Here is a 6,179-nt window from a genome sequence, read left to right on the forward strand (position 1 = left end):
GCCGCCGCGATTTCCATGCCGCCGGCGACCGCCGGACCACCCTAATCCCCGCTTCACCCTCACAGCCCTGCCGGGAGTCGAACCAGGGAGTCCAGACGCTTGGAGCTCCACCACAGTGCTCCTCCACCGCCGCAGCCTCGCGACAGGCGTGCTGAGTTCCTGAGGGGTCACCCGCCGACGTTTTCTCACACGTCCGACCCTCTTCAGGCTGACGACTGGCTCCGTGCAGTGGAGCGTCAGCTGGACATCGCCCAGTGCGATGATCGTGAGCGAGTTCTGTACGCAGCAGGACAGCTGCGAGGGGCAGCTTTGGACTGGTGGGAGTCCCACCCAGTTCACGACCGCGAGACTCTCACTTGGCTCCAGTTCAGGGAGCGGTTCCGCAGCCATAACGTCCCCGCGGGCGTTATGAAGATGAAGCAGAAGGAGTTCCTTGCACTGAAGCAGGTAATCTTAAGTATAATCATTCAGCGTTTTCTTTTGAGCTAATGCCCCCTTGTTCTATCCTTATGAATCTTGAGTTAATCTTCCGATATCTATCTGTCTTTGTGAATTCAGGGGACTATGTCGGTCACGGGGTATCGTGATCGCTTTCTTCAGCTGGCTCGCTACGCCCCTGCCGATGTTGCGGATGACCGCAAGAAGCAGGAGCACTTCATGGAGGGTCTTGAGGACTACCTCCAGTACGCGCTGCTCAACCTCCGCTTCGACGACTTCAACCATCTGGTTGACAGCGCGCTCAACACTGAGCGCAAGCACCTGGAGATGGAGGACAAGAAGAGGAAGGTTGTCCCCGTTGCTTCCGATAGCAACACTCGTCCACGCCTCCAGCCGCCCCAGCAGTACCAGCAGCAGTACTGGCCTCCTCAGCAGTACCAGCATAGGCCACCGCAGCAGTACCCGCCTCGACAGCAGCAGGCAGGTCAGGGCCAGAGGTTACCGGCACCTCCGGCTCGTACTGCTCTACCAGCTCCACCGGCACCGCAGGCTCCACGTCCGGCAGCTCCTACCGGACAGCAGGCTCAGGGACCTCCTCGCACCTGCTTTCACTGCGGCCAGCCGGGGCACTACGCCAACGCTTGCCCCCGGAAGGCGCAGGCGGGACAGCAGGGGCGCCCAGCTCAGCCCAGGGCGCCACTTCAGGGCAGAGTGAACCACGTGACAGCCGAGTCAGCGGCCGAGGCTCCCAACGTGGTTATTGGTACGTTCATGGTTAATTCATATCCAGCTACAGTGCTTTTTGATACTGGTGCTACGCATTCCTTCATTACTCAGTCTTTTGTCGAGCATCATGGCATTCATACTAGCACATTAAAGAGGTGCCTGTTAGTATCTTCACCGGGAGGACAGTTGAGGTCTCACACTTACTGCCCGAGAGTCAGTGTTTCTTTGAGGGGAGTAGAGTTCTGTACTGATCTGATGGTGCTGGACACCAAGGGCATTGATGTCATTCTGGGAATGGAGACTCTGGCCAAGTGGGGAGTTCGGATAGATTGTGCTCAGAGGACAGTCTTGCTATCAGCTTCCAGTGGCCAAGAGGTTGTTATCAGTGCAGTAGAGCCTTCTGGATTTCTTCATCAGATGGAGGCTAGACCCACGGACGGTATTCGCGTGGTGTCCGAATTCCCGGATGTCTTTCCGGATGATCTGCCAGGTATGCCGCCTGAACGCGCCATTGAGTTTTGTATTGATCTCTTGCCTGGCACAGCTCCTATTGCAAAGCGGCCCTACCGTATGGCACCTATAGAGCATGAAGAAGTTAAGAAGACTATTGATGAGTTGCTAGCCAAGGGCTATATCCGTCGCAGCTTCTCTCCTTGGGCTTTTCCATTATTGCTGGTAGATAAGAAGGATGGCTCGAAGAGGATGTGTGTGGATTATCGGGAGCTAAACGCAGTCACTATCAAGAACAAGCATCCACTGCCCCGTATTGAGGATCTCTTCGATCTGCTTCGAGGTGCTCGTATATTCTCGAAGATTGATCTTCGTTCGGGTTATTTTCAGCTGAGGATCCGTCCTGGGGATATTCCGAAGACGGCATTCACCTGCAAGTACGGGCTATATGAGTATACGGTCATGTCCTTCGGCTTGACTAATGCCCCAGCTTTCTTCATGCATTTGATGAACATGGTCTTCATGGATTATCTGGATGTCTTTGTGGTGATTTTCATTGATGATATTCTGATCTTCTCCAAGACAGAAGAAGAGCATGAGGAGCATCTGAGACTCGTGTTGCAGAGATTGAGAGAGCATCAGTTGTATGCCAAGTTCAGCAAGTGCGAGTTCTGGATTGATGAGGTGCCATTCCTCGGTCATGTTATCTCTCAGGGAGGCATTGCTGTTGATCCGAGCAAGGTGAAGGATGTGCTCGAGTGGGAGACACCGCAGACAGTAAAGGAAGTCAGGTCTTTCTTGGGCTTAGCTGGATATTATCGGAGGTTCATTGAGAATTTCTCCAAGATCGCGAAGCCTTTGACTTCTTTGCTGGAGAAAAATGTGGCTTTCGTGTGGATTGATGAGCGTCAGAGGGCCTTTGATGAGCTGAAGAAGAGGTTGACTACGGCGCCAGTCCTGACTCTGCCAGACCAGACCAAGAGGTTCACGGTATATTGTGATGCTTCGAAGGATGGTCTTGGGTGTGTTCTGATGCAGGAGGGCAGAGTGATTGCGTATGCTTCACGGCAGTTACGTCGGCATGAGCTAAATTATCCCACCCATGATCTTGAGTTAGCCGCAGTTGTGCATGCTCTGAAGATTTGGAGGCATTACTTGTATGGGCAGCGGTGTGATATCTACACTGATCACAAGAGCCTCAAGTACATTTTCACGCAGAATGAGCTGAATATGCGGCAGAGAAGATGGCTAGAGTTAGTCAAGGATTATGACCTGGAGATTCACTATCATCCTGGCAAGGCCAATGTTGTAGCAGATGCTCTGAGCAGAAGAAGTTATGTCAACATGGCCGTGGCTTTCCAGATGCCTCCAGAGTTATGTGAGGAGTTCGAGCAGTTGAGTCTGGGCTTCTTGCATCATACTTCGAGTGCAGCGTTTGAGGCAGTACCGACTCTAGAGTCAGAGATCAGGCAGCATCAGAAAGATGATGAGAAGCTGCAGGAGATTCGTGAGTTGCTCAAGAAGGGCAAGGCCCCACATTTTAGAGAGGATGATCAGGGTACCTTGTGGTACAAGAACCGGATCTGTGTGCCAGATGTGAAGGATCTCCGGAAATTGATTCTGAGTGAGGCCCATGATACAGCTTATTCTATTCATCCGGGCAGCACGAAGATGTATTATGATCTGAAGGAACGTTTCTGGTGGTATGGGATGAAGCGTTCAGTGGCAGAGTACGTGGCTATTTGTGACACCTGTCAGCGTGTCAAGGCTGAGCATCAGAGGCCAGCAGGTCTATTGCAGCCTTTGAAGATTCCAGAGTGGAAATGGGAGGAAATCACTATGGACTTCATTGTTGGATTGCCTCGTACTCAGAAAGGGTACAACTCCATATGGGTAGTAGTGGATCGTCTGACGAAAGTTGCTCACTTCATTCCAGTGAACACTACTTACTCCGGTGCCAGACTTGCGGAGTTGTACATCTCTCGGATTGTCTGCTTGCATGGTGTGCCGAAGAAGATTATATCTGACAGAGGGTCTCAGTTCACTTCTCGTTTCTGGGAGCAGCTCCATGATTCGTTGGATACGAAGCTACGTTTCAGTACGGCTTATCACCCTCAGACAGATGGGCAGACAGAGAGAACCAACCAAGTGTTGGAGGATATGCTGAGAGCTTGTGCTATCCAGTATGGTACTAGTTGGGATAAGTGCCTGTCATATGCTGAGTTCTCTTATAACAACAGCTATCAGGCCAGTCTAAAGAAGTCCCCCTTCGAGGCATTGTATGGCAGAAAGTGCAGGACTCCTCTCTATTGGGATCAGATTGGTGAGAAGTAGCTCTTTGGCCCTGAGATCATAGATGATGCAGAGCAGATGGTCCAGGCTGTGCGAGAAAATCTGAGAATTGCACAGAGCAGACAAAAGAGCTATGCTGATGGCAAACGGAGAGATCTGACTTTCAGTGTTGGTGATTATGTATACCTGAAGGTGTCTCCGATGAGAGGAATCCACAGATTTAATGTCAAAGGGAAGTTAGCACCTCGGTATGTGGGCCCATTCAAGGTGCTAGAGCGGAAAGGCGAAGTTGCTTATCGCCTAGAGTTACCTCTCAGCCTCTCAGGAGTTCATGATGTCTTCCATATATCTCAGCTGAAGAGGTGTCTGCGAGTACCCGAGGAGCAGGCACCACTGGATGGAGTAGATGTGCAGGAAGACCTGACTTATACTGAGCATCCGGTCAAGATTCTGGAGACATCAGAGAGGGTTACTCGGAACAAGCGCATCAAGATGTGCAGAGTACAGTGGAGTCATCACAGTGAAGTTGAGGCAACTTGGGAACGAGAAGATGAGTTGAAGAAGGCATATCCAGATCTCTTTGCTAGCCAGCCCAGCTAAATCTCGAGGACGAGATTTCTTTAAGGGGGTAGGGTATGCAACACCCTAATTTAAATTCCAGCATTTAATAATATATTTAAATGGCTTTATTTAATTTTCTAGGATTTATTGAGTTTAGCCTTGCTTTTAATTTAATTTGTTTCACAAGTAATTAAAATTTGTCTAAGTTTAAAAAAATTGTGTTGCATTCATGCTGGTGCATACTTTTATTTGAGTGTGGTTTGAATTCAAATTTATATTTGAATTCAAACTTTGTTTGAATTAGAAATAGAAGAGAAAAAGAAATAGAAAAGGAAAGGAAACCAAAACCCCAGCCCAACCCAACAACCCAAGCCCACTCCTCCCTCTCCGCCCCGTGCGCGGCCCAACTCCCCACTCGGCCCAGCCGAACCCCGCAAGGCCCGCTCCCTCCCGCTCGCTAGCCAGCACACGCGCCCCTCCTCCTCTCGCCGACAGCGCGGCCCACACTCCCGGGCCCATCCGTCAGCCTGCCCTCCCTCCCGCTCAGCCGAGTCACCCGCGCCGCGCGCGTTTCGCTCGCTGACCAGCCGGGCCCGCAAGCCAGCCGCTCAGCCCGCCTCGCGTCGCCTTCACGCCCCTGACGGCCCGGGCCCAGCAGTCAGGCTCGTCCCCTTCCTCGCGCAACCGCCGCGCCCGGCACGCCGAGATTCTCGGCGGGCTTCCCTTCCTGGGCACGCACGCCCAGGCCATCCCGCCGCCCTACAAATAGGGGCCCGAGCCCCCCTGCTCCCTCCAACCCTAGCCGCCAACCCCCACGCCGCTCTGCTCTGCCGCGCCTTGCTCCGCCGCACCGCACGCCGACGCTGCCACGGCCACAACGCCCTGCCGCGCCACCGCTCCTGCCGAGCCCCACCAGAGATCCGCCCTGAGCCCAGGGTTCACTTCGAGCCCCTTGGCCCGGACCGAGCCACGCCGCACCGGGAATTTCGCCAGGGACGCATCGCCGGTAAGTGGCTCTGCCGCCGCGATTTCCATGCCGCCGGTGACCGCCGGACCACCCTAATCCCCGCTTCACCCTCACAGCCCTGCCGGGAGTCGAACCAGGGAGTCCAGACGCTTGGAGCTCCACCACAGTGCCCCGCCACCGAGCGCCGCCAGCGACTCGCCGCCAACCTGTCCTTCCTTCGTTTCCGAGCCCGGTGAGCCACCGCAACTCCTCCCGATCCTTTTGGCGCTATATTTTGGTAGTTGTAGCCCTGGGACACTCCGAACCGCCCTGCGCCGGCGAGCACCACCACCCAGCTCCGCCCCGCACCGCGGCGAGCCCCAACCGAGCCTCCCTGAACCCGGGAAACCTCCCCAGTGGATCACGCATGATGCGTGGAGTCCAACCGACCCAAGAACGGGTCGATTTGACCCCCGGACGGCCAGATTTGGCCAAGTCCGGCGAGTTTCCCGCCGCGCCGCCGCGGAACAGAGCCGCCGGCGACCTACCGCCGCCGCTCGCGCGCCCAATCCCCCTGCGCCGTCCGATCCGGATTCAACGCGCGCGATTAGATCTTGGATCCATTAGATCTAGACCGCCAGATCTAAATCCAATGGCCTGGATCCAAGGATACTGGTTCGCCTGGCATTTTTTTGTTAAAGAACCCCCTAGTTTTCCTAGAATCAACCCGCAGTCCACCTACCTTGAAAACTAATTATAGTTTGGC

The sequence above is a fragment of the Panicum virgatum genome, chromosome 2N (assembly GCF_016808335.1).
Source record: "Panicum virgatum strain AP13 chromosome 2N, P.virgatum_v5, whole genome shotgun sequence".
Classification (NCBI taxonomy): Eukaryota; Viridiplantae; Streptophyta; class Magnoliopsida; order Poales; family Poaceae; genus Panicum; species Panicum virgatum.